Below are 24,000 nucleotides of genomic sequence, written 5' to 3'. Positions count from 1 at the left end.
AGGGGTTTAATGCCTGTTTAACATAACCCCTTGCTGACGGAGGAAGGAGCCACTTCCTGCTAATCCGATATGGGGCAGGCTGGAGAGCTTTATAATGGCTGGCTATCGACAGGGGGGGCGCTTAATGGATTGGTTTGGTGTTTCCATGGGGTGCAAAGTGGCTTAAAGAGAAACCAAGTAACCAGGTAGATAAGAAGAGAAGGGTTGTGACATTTTTATTATCATTACAATTTATATTACAGTGGTACCTAGGGGCTCAGCTGAGGTCAGGGCACCATTGTGCTAGGTGCTGTACAAACAAATAGTGAGAGAAAAGCCCTACCCCAAAGACTTACAATCTAAATAGACAAAAGATCCCAAGGAGGTATTTCCATTTTACAGATGGGGAAATGAGGCACAGGGAGATTGCATGAGCTTGGGCAAGTGCGCAGGGAGCTTGTTACAGAGCCAGGATGTGAATCCAGATTGCCCGAGTCTAAACCCAGTGTTCCAGAAATAGATAGCAGCAAGGGGCCCAAAGTAGAGGTGCAAATCAAATTCCGAGCTGGGAGAGACTGATGCTTCTTCACTGGAGCTGCAGCTGCTTCCACCAGCTCTGAGTGTGGCTTGGGGCCAATCTGTGCCATGGAAATAAGACAAGAAAGAGAGAAAGTGCATGGTTGATTAAATCTGAGAGATAAGACCTGGGGAGGAAAAGGGAGGTGCCATCCACAGCAAATTGAGAGGAAATCTAACAGAAGAAATTACAGGGTATTTTTTTAAAATGATGGTTTTAATGGCTGAAATAATAAGGAAGGAACAGCCCAGAGAAGGCTGCTGGTCTTGAGGAGATGTGGAGGCTGGGGACAGCAGCAGGAGCACAGCCAAGAGCGCCTGCAACAACACTGCCTCCCCAGAATGGGGGAGCATCTCAGCAGCTGTTAGAAAATGCCACTGAATAATAAAACTGAAGGATGACGGATGTCTAGATATTGTGTCACTACTTGGGAGAGGGTCCAGGGTTAGCTATGGATCCAGTCCTGCAAGGTACTGAGCACCTTCTGTTGCAAGCCAACTAGGTCCAGTCTCAGTCCTGTGTGAGTCCTTTTAGCTTTCCCAGAGACTCTCTCAGCAAAGGGTTCTTTGCATATCACCTGACAGCTGCTGGTGCAGCTGTAGCCATGTTCACTCAGGCCTGACCTTTGGAGGTCTCCTCCTCTGATCCTGTTCTCTAGAGTCACTTAGGAAGTCAGGGCCTGATTCTCCTCCCCTTTACACTGGCATAAATCAGGAATAACTCCACTGAAGTCTGTGGAGTTACACCAGTGTGAACCAGAGGACAATCATGCTCACAGTCTTCATGTTTACTTTGTCCTGAACTTTCTCCACATGCTTCTCTACTGAGCTTCTCTATTGAGCTTCACTGAGCCAAAGGGTCCTCAGCTCTCTGTGAGTTCAGGACTGGGCCCCTTGCTTGTTTGAAGCACAGCTCTCTTTGTGAAAGGCTTGGTGTTGGATTGTGACTCTGCCAGTTTGCCAGTTCCCCCTAGACTTAGCACAGCATGTGGGCTGGGCTTTTCAAAGGAGTGTGACAGCTCAGGTGCTCCAAACACATTGCAATTCAATGGGACTTGGATGCCTGACTTCCTTAGGCTCCTTTGAAACTCCCAGCTGTTTTCCTCACTGACACATAGAACAAGAACAAATGGATATAAACTGGCCATCAACAAGTTTAGGCCTGAAATTAGAGGAAGGTTTCTACCCATCAGAGGAGTGAAGTTCTGGAACGGCCTCCCAAGGGGAGCAGTGGGGGCAAACTACCTAACTGGCTTCAAGACTGAGCTTGATAAGGTCTGATGTGATTGCCTTCAATGGCATGGTGCCGATCTGCGACGGACAGCAGCAAATATCTCCAGTGGCTGGTGGTGGGACGCTAGATGGGGCGGGCTCTGAGTTACTACAGCAAATTCTTTCCCACATGGGTTTCTGGTGGGTGGTGGATTTTCTGTAACTTGAAGTCTTTAAATTGTGATTTGAGGACTTCAGTAACTCAGCCAGAGGTTAGGGGTCTATTACAGGAGTGGATGGGGAGTATGATCAGCATTCACGTCGCACTCCCCGCCGGTACCCAGCCCAAGCCAGGGAAGCTAATGATCCAAATGACGGACCAAATTCAATGATGAGTCCTGATCACATGACACCTGAGACACGTTGCGCATGTGCGAAGAAGAAGACAGGAGTGGGTGGGTGAGGTTCTGTGGCTTGCAATGCACAGGAGGTCAAACTAGATAACCATGATGGTCCCTTCTGGACTTATAAGTCTACACACTAGGGGCCAGATTCTGACAGCTTACCTTATTCCTTGAGTAGTCGCTGGTGTAACTACATTGTGGTCTTGCGCCAGGTTGATTTACTATCGGAGATAGATTCCTCATCACTTGGAGTTTTTCATTCAAGGCTGGGTGTCTTCCTAAAAGATCTGCTCTAGCTCAGCCATAAGGTACTGGGTTTGATGCAGAAATCACTGGGTGAAATTCTATGGCCTGTGTTACACAGAAGGGCAGATTTGATGGTCACACTGGTCCCTTCTGGCCTTAACACCTATGCATCTTTCAGCTTGCTGGAGCAAGTCACACTGGTACAAGCCCTGTCTTGCGCTGTTGCAGCACAGCTACCCTGGGGATTTGCAATGATGTAACTGCAGAGGGACAAATGAAAGCAGCAGAGACAGGGCCTTACAATGAGCATGTCTACTGTAGTAAGAACTCCTTTGATGCTGAATCATAACAGTACTCGACAATGTAAACAACAACAAAACTGCAGATATCAGCAGACCCCGAAGGCCCTAATCAGCACACATCTAGCTTGGTTTCTTCTGTTGTACAACAGTTATCTCCTGGACGGGAATACTCCAAGTCCTTCCTTGTCTCAGTGGGAAACATGGACTTGCAGAATAGAAGACTGAACTCCCAAGATAAGCCTGTGCCCTCCAGTAGCTGATGTTTTGACTCAGGAAATGAGCCAGCTGGGGGGGCGTATGGGAGACAGGATACAGGATATGGATGGAAAGGAAACCTGAGCAGTCTCAGAATGGTCTGAGGACAGGATTGTTTCATGCTCCTTTCACCCACAGCATGTGTGCTGTACCTGGGAATCACTTGGCATTGACACACACACGGTTTAAAGCCATTGGGTTCAGGCCAGGGGCAGTGGTTTGTGTTTGTGTGTGTAGGGGCTGGGGAATCACATCTCTGACCTGAACAAACCATCTAGGGCTCACCATGATCAAGTAGCTGAGAAAGGGGGTAGAGTTTATCAAATCTTAGCCCGCTGCAGTTAGTACGGGGAAGCTGCTGGTTGGCTCCCTAGAGAGTAAGGAGCATCCCGAAGGGAACAGTTGAAATAATTCTCCTCTGTTCCCTGTTCACCCTGGCCCTGATTCAGGACAGCATTCCAGAACGTGGTTACCTTTAAACAAGCATTTAAGTCCCAAATAAGTCAACAATGCAAAACTGCCATTTTCTGTTGACTTCAAAGCGTAGGGCTAAAGCTAAGCACATGCTTAAGTGCTGTTTGGAATAGAGATGTTTTCCTGAACTGGAGCTCCTAGGAGGGGTCTTGTTCCTCCCTGGTTGGATCTGGGCCCATGGGTGGATTATTTATTTGTATTACTGTAGTGCCTAGGAGCCCCAGTCATGAACCAGGATCCCACCGTGCTAGGTGCTGTACAAACACAGAACAAAAAGTCCCTGACCCAAGGGGCTTACAGTCTCGGAAGGGAACCCGGGATGGACTGAGGTTTCTCTTGCCCCCACTCATGGACAGGGTCTGGGCCTATAGCTGGAGCAGTGTGGGGAAGAGCAGGGGGGAACAAACAAGGAGACTGAATTGTCTTTCCTTGCATTTTCACGAAGAAAATTGGAAAGATAAAAACGTCCTGCCTTGCTTCCAGACCCAATGGGTTGTCTGCTGAGCTGACGTATTGCTTACACTGGCTTTTTGTTTTAAAATTGACCATGTCTTTTAACACAGGTTTTTATGTAACTTCATTTCCTCCCGAGCTTTTGTACACCACAGGTTGGGGGATAATCTTTCCAGCCAGCAGGGGCAGACAGAAGTAAAACTGAAGCTTAGCAGTTTCAGTTGACCCTTCAAAAAGAGTCAGCCTGAGTCTGGCAATTTTCTTCAGTCTCCAGCAGGTTGATAATGTTCCCCTCATCACCTCAGACACAGAAGGGCACATCTAGGTAATCACCTGCCATTGCTGCTATGGCCATATCAAAGCAGCATTGGCAGCTCGGCCTAGCTGACCCGATTGGTCTTTTCCATGTCTGACTCCTATGATTCTGTGCTAACGAGCCACTCCTTCATAGTGGGACAACTGAGGGATCGTGGCGGTTGTATCAGAATGGAGCGAGAATACTGGGGAATTCAGAGACCCAGTGTGTTTGCATTTGCTTGCCTTAGTTTCTTTTGGTGGGGCTGTGAGACAAATTTCTGTGACCCCCTGCTTACCCCACTATGCACAAGGTAGGCTTGAGGATTTTCTTAAGCTACTGAGTGGATTTATCATGACCTTGTTTTACATCAAAAAGTGTATGTTCAGTCATTTGCACCCCAGACTCCTGACTCCTCTGATATCCTAAAACTATTAGTTCTCCACTCATCCACAACATCTTCCAGGAAAAACCAGAGAGACAAGACCTGCATTTCTAATTTAAGAAACAAGCAGAGTACAATTCCCGAAAGCCGCCAGGCCATTTTTCATACACCATAGGGAAGCGAAAAAAGACAAAAACCCATTTTCCTCCCTTTGCAGCTCACCTTTGAATACATTAATATAATTTTGAAGAGTTGTAGTGGATGGGAATAAGCTAGTATCCCTTTAAATAGTTTGTGATCCCTTAAGTGGCACTCGCCACCATGTTCTATGTTTTGAGATGCTGCCAGAAACCAGGGTGCATGTAGCTACTCTGTGCATGTTTGTGCACTCCTCCTTCGAAATGGGCGTAGATCGGAGTGCACTAAAGATCCATTCGTGTGTGTCAGCAGAGTCTTCATGGATACCCATGTGCCGCAGGCTAGTATGGGATAGATTCACACCCTGATCTGCAGTAAGCTAAGTGTGTGTGGGGACAAACCCAGATACAGTTATTTGGGACCCAGAGGGTGGTTCCTTCATGTTGTTATATAAAAAGCAAAAGACACAACAAAGGAGAATGAAGAGGCTGAGAAGGGAAAGACAAAACTCCAGGATCACAGCAACGTCCTCATTCAAATCATAGCCTTCCTAGCTCGCAAATGGAAGGACACACTGAATATTCTTGACAGCGAGTTTAAGTCATATTCAAATAACCATTCCACTCAGGCTTTATTAATAAGTTCTCTGTAAGATTTTAATTTTAAAACTGAAAAAACCCACGTCACCCAGTGCTCCTGTCCTACGGGACCGGGAATAGTGAGGGCAGACCTGCCTAGAGTCCAAACTTTGCATCCTGCTGGTCATTTGCAATTTCATTCAAGAAAGAGGAAAGACATAAACCAACCAAAGAGACATCATCGCAATCCCTGAACATAATCAAAGGAAAGGGCATTGTGCATTTTGCATGGGGAGTTATTTCCAGGCTGGAAATAATCTGATTTCTTCTGTTGTAGATGCAAACTGGCTCTTCCATTTGGATTACAGAGCTGGAGAATGTGTTTGAGTTTGACAATGTTTCTGTCCTTCTTGGTCATAGCCTGTGGTCCCAGAGATACCAATGCAAAGCACGATTCCTTGGTGAGATTTATCTGGGGTGGAGTTGGATGGACCTTCTTATACCAATAAAATAAAAACCAGCAGGATCTTACTAAAGGGAAAAAGGCAAAATACCACATTTATTGTGAATACAGAAAGAATCATAGTAAGCAGTTAGTTATAGCTATAACATTCCATTCAATTTCATATTTATTCACACATTCATTCATACACACACACACACACACACACACAAGTTCTGCAAGGTTGTTATCATCATTACCAGCCTTAGAGTTGCTCACGCCAAGCCACTGGCCAGGTGGCCTGGACATGAGGAGGGAGCAGGGCCTTGTCAGATGCTCATCTGATGCTCCTGGAAGTTGGTTTGCAGAATCAGACCCCAAAGTTCTCACTTTCTAGAGTCCATTTTTATAGGAATTTCTTCCGACACCAGTCTATGGGAATTGCTTCATCATGCTGTTGCTGAATCAATCGGCAGATAGCACATTCCTGACGGCTCCGTGCTGCCACATGTTATCTTGTTCTTTGGTTCTCCCAATCTTGAGGCTGTTGGGTGGATTCCAGTCTGCCCTCCGGTGGTCCTCTGGTTATTTCCACTTGACGCCTTCTTCAGCCGATGGACACTGGATTCTTAGGCTGGCACCTCCCTGATCATTCAGTTATTATCCACACCAAGCATCCATCCACATACATCCTCTATCTCTATTTTAATCACAATTGTTAATACAACAAAAGGGCAGGGAGTCTCTGGGTGCTGTTTCTGTTGTTACAGAGTATTGCTTTGAGTCTCTCTCTGTGTGAATTGCTTTGAGAACAGACTCTGTCTTAGAATGTACTAACGCAATTAGCAGCTTGAAAGTTTCACACATAGAGGGAAAGAAACAGTACCAAAAACCAAGAGACCTCTTAATTAGTAATACCCTGGAATTTAAACTATGGGGAATCAAACTCATTTGTGATTTTAATACAGAACTTCTTTAATATAATCCAACAACCTGTGTCTATGCACTTGTACGTATCTAATAACCTGCATGTGCTTGTGTTGTTAGTAGTAATTATCTGTATTACCGTAGTGCTTAGAGGCCTGTTGTTTCAGGCACTATACTTACAAGTCAGACACTCTTCCCTGCCCAAGAAGCTTAAAGTCTAGGCAAGACAGGCAGAGGAAGAATGATTATTTACAGAGATTGTGATTTGCCCCAGGTCACTCAGGGAGTCTATGGCAGAGCCAGGATTTGAATGCAGATCTCCTGAGTCCTTAACCACAAAACCAGACTTCTTCTTAAAGGATGCCAATCTGAGTATGTTATACACGGACCTGTGAGTCTAGATCTGCGTGTCAGATTTTGCACATCTGTCTATCTGTCTAGGCATGTCTGTGAGGAGCTTTGGATCTTGTAACAGCCACCTGTTGCAGGCAACATACGTACACCTACATAAAGCACACACACAGCTGGGAAGCCAGGAATGGAACCCTGGTCTTTCAGCTCCGAAAAACATAGGTCCCCCCTCGCTGAGCTAGTGGAGAGCTCCCCTGGCAGCTAGTAGTAACAGAGAGTGTTTTTATTTATTCATGTGTTTTGAGCTGCTTCTATCTGTACCACAGGGCCATGCTCAGCAACATATTTATAAACAGTAATGCCTTTTTTATTTTCCTTTCTGGGGTAAGCTCTCAAGTGTGTGCATAGACATAGAGCCACAAGTCCTCATGAGTTTGTGTGGGAAGTGTGGGCATTGAGATGTATTTAGTGTATAGATGGTAGGTCCTTTTTCTGGGATGCTAACCTTCAAGAAGAGAATGAACCTGGATGTCTTCAGTGCAGGCCTAGAGCCTCAGGTATGTGTTTTGCTTCATGTTTAATGACGAGGAACAGGATTCCAGAACTTGAAGGTATTTAGCAGTGTCTGAAGTCTACAAGTGCTTGGAGGATGTGAAAACCATGGAGGGTGAGGAACTGAGTATAGTTGTGGGTATAACCAGAACTGTGCAAACCCTCCCAGGTGCATGTACCATGAACTCATGTTCATGAACTGTTTGATATCACAGTTGGTGCACACAGCTTTATGGTCCCTGGGGTTCAGAAAGATGCTCCAGTACACAAGGTTCTGTTACATCACACTCAAAGCCTAGATTTTTATCTGTAAATGTCGGTAAACAATGATTTCACTGTACAAACACAAACTGATGAAAAAACATAACAGTTGAAATGTATAGATCGGTGAAGTAAAAAAAAATGCTGCTTGAAAACTTATTAGAGTTTGATTTAAGGATAATTGCGTTGTGTATTTTGACATGGGATGTTCACAGTTTGTGTGTTAATGGTTATAAAGCTTTACATTTTTGCATCTCAGCATCTACTGTCATTAAATAATCATTGCCTGAGCTCCCCATTAATTTCCCATAACTCTGAAAATTTAAAATAAAAAAATGCTTAAAATCTATAATTTTGCACAACTGTGAAAATTGAAATGGATAAACACAGAAAAAATGCTTAATAATAAACATTTAGCTTATCTGCCAAAATTATAAAAAAATTGAATTCTGCCAAGCCGAGGTACAATTCTTATGTGTGTCAAAAGGTAAAACAATGAGTCAGTAGACAGGAGTTGGAGGAATTACAGAAGTTAATGTCCCAGCCCACTGCCTCTCTGCTAGAACGAGCCACAAGGGTTTGGTGAAATTTTTTTTTCTCTTGTCTCCAGGTTCTCTCAGCCAAATCCGAGAACTTTGCTAAAATATCTTCTCTCTCTCCTTTGGAGAAACCAAGTAGAAATAGATTCTGCTGAGCTGACACTCTTGGTCACAGGGAGTTGGCTGAACCAATCAAGGAGACAGGAGAAACACCAATAAGACTCACTCCATTGATCTATCCAGAGAAGCCTGGTCCAAACCCAGAATGGCCGAAGAACATCAATATCACAGTTTGTGGATAGCCAGAGAGAGGAAAATGTTCTCAGATTGTGATGGTTTGTAGACAGAAAAATTGTCATGTGCCTCTGTTGGGGTTACAAACATGGGGCAAACTCTAACCCAGGCTGATTTCAAATAGTGTTGCAGCTGGAACTGAACATGTGTGTAGAGCTATGTGGACTTATTAAAAACAATGTGATGGTGATGAAATTAAGCAAAGGAAAATTTAGGCTAAGAACTCTTAGATTGTGGAAGTCTCCTAAGAGAAATGGCTGTAGCCTTGTTGTTTGAGGTCTAGATTGAACAGGAGCTATGAGATAAAAATCAGAATTTACTATAATTAAATCAATTACAGGTTAATTGGTTCCTTTCCAAAGTTAGGCTCTGGAATCCAAATCTAGGTTCCTAAATAAAAGTTTCTTGTTTTTTTGGAGGTGCTGAGCACTTATTGTTGCCATTGATGTCACTGTGTCTTGAATCAGGTCTCTGATTCGTGGTGGTTGGTCTTGCAAGTCACTTGGCATTGCTTCTGTTCACTGATTGCATGTGCCTAACTCCTCTAGTTATGAGGAGGGCTTGAAGAAGCTGCTCCAGCCTTGCTTGAGGGAGCAATAGAAGCAGTACAGCAGATAAATGAGATGAGGATGGTTCGGAGAACTGGAAACCTTTTCCCATAAAGACCTGTACTGAGGCATTGTTCCTAGGAAAACATAAGCTGCTGTAAGATTTCTAGGCTGTGTGCAGAGTTTAAAACTGAGGCCCCCGGACTGGAAAAGCAGAGGTTGCTACAAGTCAGGAAGAGAGCGATTCGTTGCCAAAGCTGTATTTTGCCTGGTTCCAATCCCTTGCTCTCACAAGTACTAAAAGTTAACCAAACTCCTCTCACAAAGTAAAGGTGATAAACAACCAAATTTTCTTCCAAATTACATGCTAGTCCCAATGAAATGCAGCAGCAGGCTGGCCTTCTAAAGAGCATGTGGTACAAATATCTCCCTGAGCCAGGACTTGCCAGCCTGCGAATGTTAGGTTGGAACAGGAGGACAATTTCCCTGCTGATAAAACACTGCCTAGCTCAAGGGACAATGTTATTGCTATTATTTATTATTTATGCAGAGCCATAGGTATGCATGGTGCTTTATAGTCCAATAAAAAAAAGACGGGTCCCTTTCCTGAGGTCCTTACTACAAAGCTGGAGTATTACAAGGAGATGAGGTCATGGAGCTGAAATCTCCCTACACCCCAACATTGGTCTGGCTACCCTTTTAGGGTGTCTTCTTTAGTCCCCAAGGAATTTCCTGGGCATCGGGGTCAGGGTGGCTTTCTCTCCTTGTCTCCTTAGCTGCAGATGGCATGTGGGAGGTCGGGTCTCTGATCTGATGTGCATTCCAAGGCTGTCGGCAATAGGCATGAGAACACAATAAAATCGACGCTCTCCTAGCCCTGGAGTTTTTGGAGTTTTACGGATTCCCAGCCATCTGCCGCCTCACCAGCTGCTCACAGTGCGACTGGAAACTTCTTTCAGTTCAGTGACACAACCTCTCAGGGGGAATGGAGGAGCGAGACTGGCATACCCTCCAGCCCCATATGCAGGGGGTCATGGCATGGATTCTGACTCCTGGGAGGCTGAGGGTGTGGAATTGAAGGCGACAACAAAGGAAGAGGAGAAAGGGCGCTTGGAAAATGCTTCCAGGCTGCTATTTCACACAGCAGGGCCCAGGCAGGTCTGTCGTGGAGATATGTTGGAAAACAGTGAGAACGTGAGTGCAAACCTGAGGAGAGCTTATCTCACCAGAAGTGGCCCAGCCACCCTAGCACATTGGGCTCCCAGAATTGAACTCAAAGGAACTCAGGCCCCTCCAGTTCCATACTGTGCTGCCCCAGCATGCTGGGGTTGGCCATTTGGTTGTGGAAGAGCAGCTATGTCATGGCATGGTGGTGGGAGTCCCTGGTTTGGGAGAAAGAAGAAACAAATTCTACTGGAGTGAGGGAGAGGCCCTGGAAGGGTATTTAGCTGTGAGCAGAGTGCCCAGGAATCCCAAGCACCCAAGCAGTGGTTAAGCATCTTTCTCTGCCTCTGAGGCTCCCCTTTGAGCACTTCCCAGTTTCATTAAACCTCATTATTATAATCCCCTTTGGATCCCACCAGCTGCCGAGAATGCTCTGCAAACCTACCCCCCTCCTGCTCCCTGAGGAACATGGGGTGATATAGGGCTGGGCTGGGGAAGGCAATCTGTGTTCCTCAGACCAGCTGAGAGTGAGAGATCAGTTTACATAACTCTCTCCTGCAGCAATTCTTCCCCTGGCATGTGCCATTTCAAACCTGTGCAGAACCCCCCGCCCCCACCCCGCCCCATCACATTTGTATGCATTTCCAATTAAATTTCCTCCACAAGAAGGAGAGAGACACTCCGAATCCATTAGCATTCGTAATTATGCCAACGCTTCGGGGAGCCGACTGTCCGTCATTACATATAATTAATGCTTCTGGTTACAAGCCGAGGGATTGTTCCTTTTTTTTGGTAGGGGGTAAGGGTGCAGGGAGGGTGATGTTCCTGTATTTCATATGATAATCAAGAAGTCTGATCGGGTATGCATGAGGGTGGGTGGAGGCACTCCTCTGGACCACATGCCGCCGAGCTGGAGGGAGAATCAGAATGAGAAGCGTGGGCTCTGAGTGGCTTCAGTCAACAAGGTATCTGGAGGCTCTGCCCTGGACTGGGCCGTCTGACCCAGCTGGGAGATGCAGCTGCCTTTGGACCACAGGGAGACCTGCTTCTGGATATATTTATCCCTTTCCTCTACCTTAAACTTCTGCTGGAGACAGCTATGGCCCCTGGATGGGGCGCAAATCTGGGATGCAGGAGATAGGGTTTGTTCCTGGCTCTTCCACGGACCTCAGGTAGGACACTCAGGCTGGAATTTCCAACCCTGGGTGCCCAAAGCTAGGCACTGACATCTGTATTGAAGCACCTAAATAGTTGCCCTGATTCTCAATACTAGCTCTAACCCTAGCTTTGCATTAGCTTCAGTGGGACTTGTAGGGGCTCAGAACCTCCAAAAAGCAGAGGACTTATTCAGGTGCCTGAATCTGGATTTTGGTGCCTGATTTTGGGCACTGGGATTTGAAAATGTGAGGCTATGCAGCTCTTTGCTTCAGTGTCATCACCTGTGAAATGGGCATAGTGAGCCTCACCCTCCTTTGTAAAACACCGTGAGATCCAGGGATGGGTTATTTTCCTGCATATGTTGTAGTCACCATCAATCCTCTCTCCTCTCACTCTCAATGCAGGACATGGGGCAAACTTTTCCTTGCTTTCCTTCTTCCACTCTGGCTCCCCAGGCTCCTCTTCCCTGATCTTTCCCTTCACCCATGTTCCTTTCCCTCTTCCTCCCTTCTCTTACATTCTTCTTCTCCTTGTTTCACCCTAGCAATCATCAGAGTAACAGCGGATCCTTTGGCATTATCTAACCCTAAAGCCAGGGGGCATGTGCAACTCCAGAAGTTTTGCTCACCAGTGCTCAGGAGATTTGCAGGGTGTGCCATTGACACCCACCAAAGGAATAATTCCCCTGTCAGCAGTGCAGGACCTTACTGGGTTTTTAAGGGCAACCACTCTAGGGAGTTTCCTCTGAACTGTTTTGCTAGAGGGAGGTAAAGAACATTCAGGCCCTTGACTTCTAGCAGGGCATTGACTAGGTGGTAAGAACAGAAGGCACATGGGCCTGGGACAGAGACTCTCTTCTACATTCAGTTGGTCAAAGACCTATGGAAACAGGTACCCAGATAAGGGGCTATGGGGAGGCGTAGGGAGCACTGGCAGAAATACGTGCTTGAGTCCAGCACAGGATCACGTTCTCCAGCAAGGCAGCAAACAGGAAGAGTTGAGAGACCCAAAGGTACCAAGCAGATGAACAGGCAGCCTGGGGGCAGAGGTACAAAGGAGATTCTCTAGAGTGGCCAGTTGTCCTGCAAGGGAGGAGGGCCAAGTGTGCAAAGTGGTTTGGAGCAGGGCCTGATGCCTGAGGTGTGAGGCTGGTTGGCGTGAAGCTCACCTCCTACTTTGTGGATGATGTGCTACGTTCTTCCCAATTCTAACTCTGCTTTTACAGGACGGACATCACTAGAAACTGAGTGGACCTCACTGCCTCCTGGCAATCTGGCCCCCAAATACTTGCCTGATGGGAATGGGCACCCAGTGGCATGTGAAAGTCCCTGGCATGGAGAACAACTTGGACAAGTCTCCTTCAGCTGGGTCTCTGACACAGCTGCAGTTCTGTGCACCAGCCTTGATTCCCAGACTCTCACACCACGGGGCTAATGGGGGCTGGAAGGATTTCCAATACAACTGCACTCAGCCACTGGAAAGGGAGGGAATTCTCCTCCCTTGTTCTTCAGCTAGAAGGATGGGGGATGTAAATATAAAGCAGAAAAGCATGTGTGTAGAGAAGAAGAAGAAAAGTGTCTGAAAGAGAGGCTGACATTCACCAGACCCCCTCAAAAAACCCGTAAATATCTCAGCGGGGAGACATTTCTGGAGCGTGAGTGATTTCACACTGGAGAGGATGGCTGCTGGAACCACTGACTCCTGGCAAAGCTGGATTCTCTTCTTGTTAAGGTTTTGCATTATCTGACTGAAGATCCATTGACGATTTGTAGTGCTGAGGTTCATAGAATCATAGAAGATTAGGGTTGGAAGAGACCTCAGTCGGTCATCTAGTCCAACCACCTGCTCAAAGCAGGACCAACCCCAGCTAAATCATTCCAGCCAGGGCTCTGTCAAGCCAGGCCTTAAAAACCTCTATGGATGGAGATTCCACCACCTCCCTAGATAACCCATTCCAGTGCTTCACCACTCTCCTAGTGAAATAGTTTTTCCTAATATCCAACCTATACCTCCCCCACTCCAACTTGAGACCACTGCTCCTTGTTCTGTCATCTGCCATCACTGAGAACAGCCTAGTTCCATCCTCTTTGGAGCCCCCCTTCAGGTAGTTGAAGGCTGCTATCAAATCCCCGCTCACTCTTCTCTTCTGAAGACTAAATAAGCCCAGTTTCCTCAGCCTCTCCTCGTAAGTCATGCGCACCAGCCCCCTAATCATTTTCATTGCCCTCCGCTGGATTCTCTCCAATTTGTCCTCATCTTTTCTGTAGTGGGGGGACCAAAACTGGACACAATACTCCAGGTGTGGCCTCACCAGTGCCGAATAGAGGGGAATAATCACTTCCCTCGATCTGCTGGCCATGCTCCTACTAATGCAGCCCAATATGCCGTTAGCCTTCTTGGCAACAAGGGCATACTGTTGACTCATATCCAGCTTCTTGTCCACTGTAATTCCCAGGTCCTTTTCTGCAGAACTGCCACTTAGCCAGTTGGTCCCCAGTCTGTAGCGGTGCATAGGATTCTTCCATCCTAAGTACAGGACTCTGCACTTATCCTTGTTGAACCTCATCAGATTTCTTTTGGCCAATCCTCTAATTTGTCTAGGTCACTCTGGACCCTATCCCTATCCTCCAACGTATCTACTGCTCTCCCCAGGTTAGTGTCATCCGCGAACTTGCTGAGGGTGCAATCCATCCCATCATCCAGATCATTAATGAAGATGTTGAACAAAACCGGGCCCAGGACCGACCCCTGGGGCACTCCGCTTGATACCGGCTGCCAACTAGACATTGAGCCATTGATCACTCCCCGTTGAGCCCAACGATCTAGCCAGCTTTCTATCCACCTTATAGTCCGTTCATCCAATCCATACTTCTTTACCTTGCTGACAAGAATACTGTAGGAGACCGTATCAAAAGCTTTGCTAAAGTCAAGATATATCACATCCACCACTTTCCCTATATCCACAGAGCCAGTTATCTCATCATAGAAGGCAATCAGATTGGTCAGGCATGACTTGCCCTTGGTGAATCCATGTTGACTGTTCCTGATCATCTTTCTCCCCTCCAAGTGCTTCAGAATGGATTCCTTGAGGACCTGCTCCATGATTTTTCCAGGGACTGAGGTGAGGCTGACTGATGTGTAGTTCCCTGGATTCTCCTTCTTTCCTGTTTAAAAGATGGGTGCTATATTTGCCTTTTTCCAAATGTCCTGGACCTCCCACAATTGCCACGAGTTTTCAAAGATAATGGCCAATGGCTCTGCAATCACATACCTTTAGATGCATTAGATCTAGTCCCATGAACTTGTGCATGTCCAGCTTTTCTAAATAGTCCTTAACTTGTTCTTTCACCACTGAGGGCTGGTCACCTCCTCCCCATATTGTGCTGCCCAGTGCAGCAGACTGGGAGCTGACCTTGTCTGTGAAGACCGAGGCAAAGAAAGCATTGACTACTTCAGCTTTTTCCACATCAGCTATCACTGGGTTGCCTCCCCATTCAGTAAGGGTCCCACACTTTCCCTGACCTTCTTCTTGTTGCTAACATATAATAAACAAAAAGGAGGATGTAGAAACTCTTCTTGTTACCCTTCACATCCCTTGCTAGCTGCAACTCCAATTGTGCTTTGGCCTTCCTGATTACACCCCTGCATGTTAGAGCAATATCTTTATACTCCTCCCTAGTTATCTGGGAGGAGTATAAAAGTTTCCACTTCTTGTAAGCTTCCTTTTTGTGTTTAAGCTCACTGAAGATTTCTCTGTTAAGCCAAGCTGGTCGCCTGCCATATTTCCTATTCTGCACATCAGGATGGTTTGTTCCTGCACCCTCAATAAGGCTTCTTTAAAATACAGCCAGCTCTCCTTTCCCCCTCATATTAGCCTCCCTGGGGATCCTGCCCATCAGTTCCTTGAGGGAGTCAAAGTTTGCTTTTCTAAAGTCCAGGGTCTGTATTCTGCCGCTCTCCTTTCTTCCTTTTGTCAGGATCCTGAACTCGACCATCTCATGGTTGCTGCTGCCCAGGTTGCCACTACTTCTACTTCCCCTACCAACTCTTCCCTGCTTGTGAGCAGCAGGTCAAGAGGAGCACGGCCCCTAGTTGGTTCCTCCAGCACTAGCACCAGTAAGTTGTCCCCAACACTCTCCAAAAATTTCCTGGAACGTCTGTGCACTGTTGTATTGCTCTCCCAGCAGATGTCAGGGTGATTGAAGTCCCCCATGAGAACCAGGGCCTGTGATCTGGAAACTTCTGTCAGTTGTCCGAAGAAAGCCTTGTCTACCTCATCCTCCTGGTTTGGTGGTCTATAGCAGACGTCCACCACAACATCACCCTTGTTGGTCTCGCCTCTAAACTTAACCCAGAGACTCTCAACAGGCTTTTCTTCAGTTTCATACTGGAGCTCTGAGCAATCATACTGCTCTCTTACATAGAGCGCAACTCCTCCACCTTTTCTCCCCTGCCTGTCCTTCCTGAACAGTTTATACCCATCCATGACAGTGCTTCAGTCATGTGAGTTACCCCATCAATTCTCTGTTATTCCAATCACATCATAGTTCCTTGGCTGTGCCAGGACTTCTAATTCTTCCTGTTTGTTCCCCAGGTTTCTTGTGTTTGTGTACAGGTGTAACCCACACACCTTCTGGGTGTGGTGGTTTGTCTCATCTAGTGGCACTGAGACCACTTAGAGAGAAAGATAAAATGAGTCTGCTCTACAGCCTTAGCTAACAGCCAGTTGGCTTTTAGCTCATGCAGTAGAGGCTCATGCACTAAGCTCCAGAGATCCCCCGTTCAGTCCCGCCCACTGACGACAGGGGTCTGTCGGCATTACACAGGCACCTATGACAATTAGCCGATTGCTCTACATATTCTGTAGTTTGTAAAGCATGTGTACACTCTGCAGCTAGAAGGAACCACCAGGGAGGAGGTTTAATAGAAGAACCTGTAAAATCTCTGATGTACAAGAACATAAAAGGATGACATTTTCAGGAATCAAACACTCTTCTTAATTATAAGGGAAGACCCGGTGCCACCAGTGAATATGATCTCTAAAGCCGTGGAGAAGAAAGCCCAGAGAGGACCTACTGGAATGGAGGTCTTGGGGCTTTAAATGGAAATATGGCTGCTGCAGAATCATCAGGTCTGGGGAAGCTGTTTCATTGATAGCCAATAGGGAGGGAAGTTTCTGGCTGTGAAATAAAAAGGAGGATGTCACTTGCCCCTGATCCATTTTCAACACCAATGACATTCAGGCCTCAGCAAAGCATGCCAATGGGTCAGTGGTCATCAAAGACAGCAGTGAGTAGCGAGAAGGAAGGGAGCAGGTAACCCCACTGGGGCCTGGAGGGTGCATTCAACTCTGAAATAGTCTCCCACAGACAATGTGGGAATTCCTGTCCCTTGAGACTTTGAACACGAGGTGGCCCATAGCGTGCTATTCCTTTGCCTTTATACGGAGCTTTATCTCTGAGGATCTCAAAGCACCAAAATGATACCCCATAAGGTAAGTTAGTGTTATTGTCCTTCGTGAAGATGAGGTCCTAATGGTGTGAGGATTGATCCAGATCTGAAGGCCGAAAGTGGGGCTAAGGGAGAGGGAGTAGGAGCGAATGAGGTCATGGGGATTGCCTGGGGATTGCCACACATGAGGAGTAGAGGGGAGAGCCAGGTATCAAAATGGGCGAGGCAGGAGAATGGGGAGGAATGTGCAGACTGACCAACAATACTATGGACACACCCATGTCTCAGTGTCCAGGAAGCTGTTACACTAGAACATACTGTACCAATGGTCCACCAGGATCCTATCTCCAACTGTGACAATTCCCAGGTGCTACAGAGGAAAGCATAAAGTCACCAGAGTACATCTAGTAGAGCAGTACTTCTTGGGGGGCAAGGCCCCACTCCCCACAAATGCAGTGGCGTAGGGCCGAGGGCCATGGAGATGCCATCTTGCTGAATGGATTCTATAAAAGGCTGATTCAGCATCCATTGAAGCTAATGGAAAGACTTTAGGGCACTGAGGGAATCAACTTCCAGCTGTCAAGGTATAACTGTGTGGTGAAAGGTGAAGAGCAGAATCCCCTTTGAACTCAGCCCCCTGTTGGCAGCTCCATGAGGGGTCATATTGCTGGTTTGTGTAGCTGTCTCCTTCCCTCCCCCCATTTCTTTTTTGGTTGTAGGGAAACTGATGTGCAAGAAAGAAAAACACAGCAACACAGACGCATGTGCGGGCGCGAGCACACACTGGAGATTGCTAATGGCACAAGTTAAATCCCACATCAAAGCAAAGAGCTATCGGAGCAGTACTGTTCAAAGGCTCCAGCTTCCTTTCTGGTAAAGACAGATTGTCACTTTGATTAAGAGATTCTACCGGGGATGGGGGCGGGGGATGAAGAGAGATTGCAAGAGAAGAGACGAAAGAGAAAAGAGAGTTTTCACTTACACGCCTCTTCCCTTTGGCCATCCAAATAACATTTGGGTTTGCAGAGAAAAAAGAAAAGGAGCCCAGTTTAAAATAAGTTTAATGTAACAATGAATTATTTAAGTGGGAAGGAAATACAACCTTCCGCTTAAAAAAATGGAAAAAGCTATTACTGAAATGTCAGAACAAATACCTAGCTTGATCTGCATTAATATGATAAATACTAATATATTCATTTCCCCTGGTGCTTCTCGGCTCACAGAGGTACGTTGGCAGCGCATTGCTTATGGGTCATAGCTTCAAAAGGAGAAGTACAAAGTATTCTGGGTCACATTATGCAAACTGTTGCTAGAAACTTCAGCTGACCATCCAGTATTGCTGAGAAAAGCCACCAAATGACCTCCTAGTAAGCATGGGATTGAAAGAGCAGCTGTTGTCTGAAGGCCCTGTAATCCCGAGCATTTGGCGTGGACAAATATCATCCTCTACTAGTCATAAGAACATAAGTATGGCCATATTGGGTCAGACTAATGTTCCATCTAGCCAAGTATCTTGTCTTCTGACAGTGGGCAGGTGCTTCAGAGGGAATGAACAGAAAAGAGCAATTATCGACTGATCTATCTCCTATTGTCCAGTCCCAGCGTCTGGCAGTCAGAGGTTTAAGGAATCTCAGAGCATGGGGTTGCATCTCTGACCATCTTGGCTAATAGCCATTGATGGCCGTATCCTCCATATGAACTTATCTAATTCTTTTTTGAGTCCAGTTATACTTTTGGGCTTCACAATAACCGCGGCAATGTGTTCCACAGGTTGACTGTGTATTGTGTAAAGAAGTACTTTCTTTTGTTTTAAACCTGCTGCCTTTTTAATTTCATTGGATGACACCTGGTTCTTGTGTGATGTGTTGGAGGTAAATAACACTTCCCTATTTACTTTCACCTCACCAGTCATGATTTTATAGACCTCTATCCTATCCCCCACTCCCCTTGTTGTCTCTTTTTCTAGACTGAACAGTCCCAGTCTTTTTAATCTCTCCTTAAATGGAAGGTGTTCCATACCCCTCATCATTTTGGTTGCCCTTCTGTGTACCTCTTCCAATACTAAGATATCTTTTCTGCGATGGGTTGACCAGAACTGTGCACAGTATTCAAGGTTTCAGAGTAACAGCCGTGTTAGTCTGTATTCACAAAAAGAAAAGGAGTACTTGTGGCACCTTAGAGACTAACCAATTTATTTGAGCATGAGCTTTCGTGAGTTACAGCTCACTTCATGGGTTGAAGTGAGCTGTAACTCACGAAAGCTCATGCTCAAATAAATTGGTTAGTCTCTAAGGTGCCACAAGTACTCCTTTTCTTTTTGAGTATTCAAGGTGTGGGCATAGCATGGATTTATATAGTGACATTATGATATTTTGTGTCTTATCATCTATCCCTTTCTTAATGGGTCCTAACAGTCTGTTAGCTTTTTATCTGAGGATCTCAAAGAACCTTTGGTTGCTACTGCACATTGAGTGCATGTTTTCAGAGAACTATCCACAGTGACTCCAAGATCTCTTTCTTGACTGGTAACAGCTAATTTTGACCCCATCATTTTGGATGTATAATTGGGATTATGTTTTCCAGTGTGCATCACTTTGCATTTACCAATATTGAATTTCATCTGTCGTTTTGTCACCCAGTCACCCACTTTTGTGAGATCCCTTTGTAACTCTTCACAGTCAGCTTTGGACTTAACTATCTTGAGTAATTTCGTATCCGCTGCAAACTTTGCCACCTCACTGTTTACTCCTTTTTCCAGTTCATTTATGAATATGTTGAACAGCATTGGTCCCATTACAGATCCCTGCGGGACCCCACTATTTCCCACTTTCCATTGTGAAGACTGACCATTTATTCCTATCCTTTGTTTCCTATCCTTTAACCAGTTACTGAGCCATAAGAAGGCCTTCCCTCTTATCCCATGACTGCTTACTTTGCTTAAAAGTCATTGGTGAGGGACCTTGTTAAAGACTTTCAGAAAGTTCAAGTACACAGTATCACCTGGATGAGCCTTGTCCACATGCTTGTTGACACCTTCAAACCACTCAAATAGATTGATAAGACATGATTTCCCATGACAAAAGCTGCATTGACTCTTCCCCAACAAATCGTGTTCCTCTATGTGTCTGATAATTCTGTTCTTTATTATAGTTTCAACCAGTTTTCCTGGTGCTGAAGTTGGGCATGGACCTGTAATTGCTGGGATTGCCTCTGGAGCCTTTTAAAAAATGGGCATTATATTAGTTAGGTGCCAGTCATCTGACACAGAGGCTGATTTCAGCGATATGTTAATACCACAGTTAGTAGTTCTGGAATTTCATATTTGAGTTCCTTCAGAATTCTTGGGGATACCATTTGGTTCTTGTGACTTATTACTGTTTAATTTATCAATTTGTTCCAAAACCTCCTCTACTGACACCTCAATCTGAGACAGTTCCTCAGATATGTCACTGAAAAGGAATAGCTCAGGTGTGGGTAGTCACCTAGTGATCCTCCTCCTCCTTGTTGCTTGTCAGGCAAGCAGTGGAGCAAGAATTTCTGCTGATTTTGGGTTGCAACATGAGTTTTGGGAGCCTGTTTCAGCACCACCTCTACCTCCAAAATAAGGAGCTATAAGATACACCACTAACGGATCATATCTCCGTGTAAAGCCAAGGTTGTCTGTGCCCCAGAAAGGATTAGTCACCGAAACACCCCTAGTGGCAATTCAGCTGGTGCCAAGTTCATGCAGGTTGGCTGAAGATTCCCGGCATATGAACAGTGTTGGGTGACGGTGTGTGTAAGTGGTGTCTTCCTTTGCTTTTAGTCAGCGTGGGAAGCACATAACTCTTGCAGCAAGTGGATGACCACAATGGGGTCACCTTAAAGAAGAGACAGTGCTGGTTATGCGTCTCCAGAAGCTGCGGTTGGAAGCTTCTTGGAAGTAGACCGGACCCCCTTGAGAACTTCCTTTGCTGTGGTTTTCCTGCAGTAGTCCAGTTTCTGGACAGCATCGAGTCTCCTTTCCAGTACATTTGATTTATCAATATAACGGGTGTTGCGTCCATCTGCTTCTGTCCCTCTGTCTCTCTTTTCCCTAAATTTAAATATTAATGTTTGCTTTTGGGCCTTTCATGTGAACATGTTATGTTCCCGCAATGGACCAATTCCTCAATTAAACAACACATGCATTCTATTATTTATACCATTATTTTCTCTGGAGGGATTCCAAAGGAGGCGCAGTCCGTCTGCTGATGTACATCCTGGCCGCAGCTTGTGGCTTTGGGCTGGAGAAGGCAGACTCTCCCAATGGCCATTTTCAATCCGTCCACTGTAAACAGTGATTACTTCTTATTTATTACAGTTAAATGTTCCTGCTCGCAGCCGCCATGGTATTAAAGTAAAATGTACTATGCTTAACATGCTGAATGCAGAGACACGAGGCTAAATGCAACACATAAAATCTTTATGGGGCCATAAACAGCCTCTCAGAATATTTTCAGCAGTTTTCTGTGCCGTCAATCCTAGGTCCCTCCTACTCCCCCTTGGAGCTCTTGAGAATCAGTCAAGACTGTGATGACACTGCCAAGGGGTTGGTAAGTGAAGGGAAGGGAGAACTAAACTGAAACAGGACCTAGTTACCAACAGTCATTACTTATAGGCCTTGCTTACTCCAGGATTTGCCCCAGTTACAGCTATTGGCAGCCAGTGACTGGTGTAGCTGTGCCAATGCAACCCCCTAGTGTAGACAGGCGGAGTCTCTGTAAACTGCAATTTGCTTTAGTGCACTTACCCCAGTTTCACTCATGGCTAGGCTGCATTGGAACAAATTGCAGTTTATAGTGATTTTTTGCCTGTCTGCAAAAGGGAGTTGCACCCGTGCAGCTATGCCAGTCCCTGAAATCCCCAGCACAGAAAAGACCTCAAGGGGTGAAAAAGACACTGTTCCTGTAACTCAGTATTTAAAGTGCAAATCTACTCTGGAAAGTCCCACCTTCTTACTCCAAAGACCTGCTCCTTGTGTCTGTGCTGAGTTCTCTGCTCCCTGTGTATATCCATATTTGCTTAATCTACTGACCAAAAAATAAGCTTGACTCCTTTTCCCTCCTGTTTGCACTGCAGTCAATGCAGCTATGGGAGAGTGAGCTGGGTTCTTATAGCTTGCTCATTATCCACAGACTTTTTAATCAAGTTCCAACTAAAGGGCCAAATTTTGGCCTCAGTTAGACCAGTGCATCCACTCCAGAAACAATGGGGTTGCACTGGTGAAAATGAATAAAGAGCTTGTCCTGCAGAATCTCTATTACTGATGATGATGTGGAAGCAGGACAGGACCTGTTTGACTCTCAGATCCCAGGTTGAGTTTATAGGGCTGGCTGTTCAAACAAACATTTCTTTATTTTTAAACCAAGCATGTTTGACCTAGAATCACTGAGACATTATAAACATGACATCCTATGATGCCATTTTTACAATAATTGTATATTGGGTGATGACACTTCAGTACCAAAACCTCAGCATTGCCTTGCTCTATGTGTGAGACATTTTGGCATATGGAAAAAAAGTGAAGCTGTTATGACCCCAGTGACTGGTGTGTTGATATGTTTACATTCAGCCACTAGATGTCTCTCAGTGTTGTGTAGCATTCCAAGTGGGGTGTGGCCATTGGTAAAGAATGGAGACAAAGTTGGGACTCAAGTTATGTGTGTCTCTGGTTTGTAGTTTTCTTTAATAAAAGCCTTCTGTTTAAGACCATGATTCCAGCCATGATCCACAGAATACTCACTAACTTTCCAAAGTCTTCTTCTGGAAGGTACTAGGCTCAATGTCAAACCTAGGATGGTTTCCTCGGGGGCTGGTCTGATTTGTGGTTGTTGCTGGTCTGTAATCTGCAGAGGAATATCCTTGGGAGGTTAGCATTTGCAAATCTTAACATACACCAAATAACGTTCCCATGCATATTGGGAATGCCCCCTCCTGCCTGCAGTATGGTGATGGCGACAGCTTTAAATTCCTGCACACCCTTGATTACTCGGGATGTTTCAATGCCACAGAAGTTTCCATACCTCTGCATCTCCTCCTCCTCCATTCACTAATTGTCTCTTGCTTCTAACATATGGCCAGAGCATCTTCTATCTAATGCAGACACTTCTGCTTCCTCACTTCAGCAACCATAATAACTGTGGAGTGGGAAATCTGTCGTTTCACTCAGCCGTTTGCAACCACCAAAATGAAGTAATTACAATGGCCCTAATTGGCCGACTGCAGTACCACTGCCCGCATAATAATAAATAGTGCACACTTAGGAGCTAGATTAGCTGTAACAGTGTTGGGTTCATCCTCCTCCGCCTAGGCATGGATCCAGCCTATTGAGGAGACCAGCAATGGTGTCCTGCTGGAGCACTGAGCAATCCTGCCTCTAGGAAAAGGGACCCTGTTCAGATATTACACCCTTCTCCCACTGCAGCTATCGACAGACTTCGTAACCCATCTTGAAACCCTGCCAAGAGGAACCCTGCTAGAGCAAGCTGCTGGCAGCTTCACCTATGGTACCCACTTGCCCTTTTTGCCTGAGTTCTCACCCCTCATCACTGCCCTTCCAGGCTGTTGGGCTTTTTTTTTTGTCATTAGCAATCACACAGGCTGTGCCGTCCCAATTACTCACTGCTTTATGCTTGCTGCTGGAAACCCACCCAGGACTGGTAATTGCTATTAAGTGAGGGTGCAACCTTAACTACGTGCCATTACGTTACGTTTCAAGTTGATATATGGCCGGAGCAAATTGAATTCTTGCTGCTATCCTGTCTGACATTTGTTACATTACAACGCGTGCTCTTTTGTTTTGAGTCAATAGCTGCTGCTTTCGAGAAATATGGATTATTAGAATTTATAGCTCGTCCTACGCGTCTTTTCAAACACTCATATCCTTTTATCATTTCTTTTTGTTGTTGTTCTGCCCAGCGTGGTTTGTATTTCTCCAGGTTTTAGCACCTGGGACTCTTGCTACTTGTGCTAAATCAATACTCCTTGTCCTCATT

Source organism: Chelonia mydas, chromosome 10 (assembly GCF_015237465.2).
Source record: "Chelonia mydas isolate rCheMyd1 chromosome 10, rCheMyd1.pri.v2, whole genome shotgun sequence".
Lineage (NCBI taxonomy): Eukaryota > Metazoa > Chordata > Testudines > Cheloniidae > Chelonia > Chelonia mydas.
The sequence above is the reverse complement of the archived record's forward strand: the minus strand, read 5'-3'. Positions refer to the sequence as shown.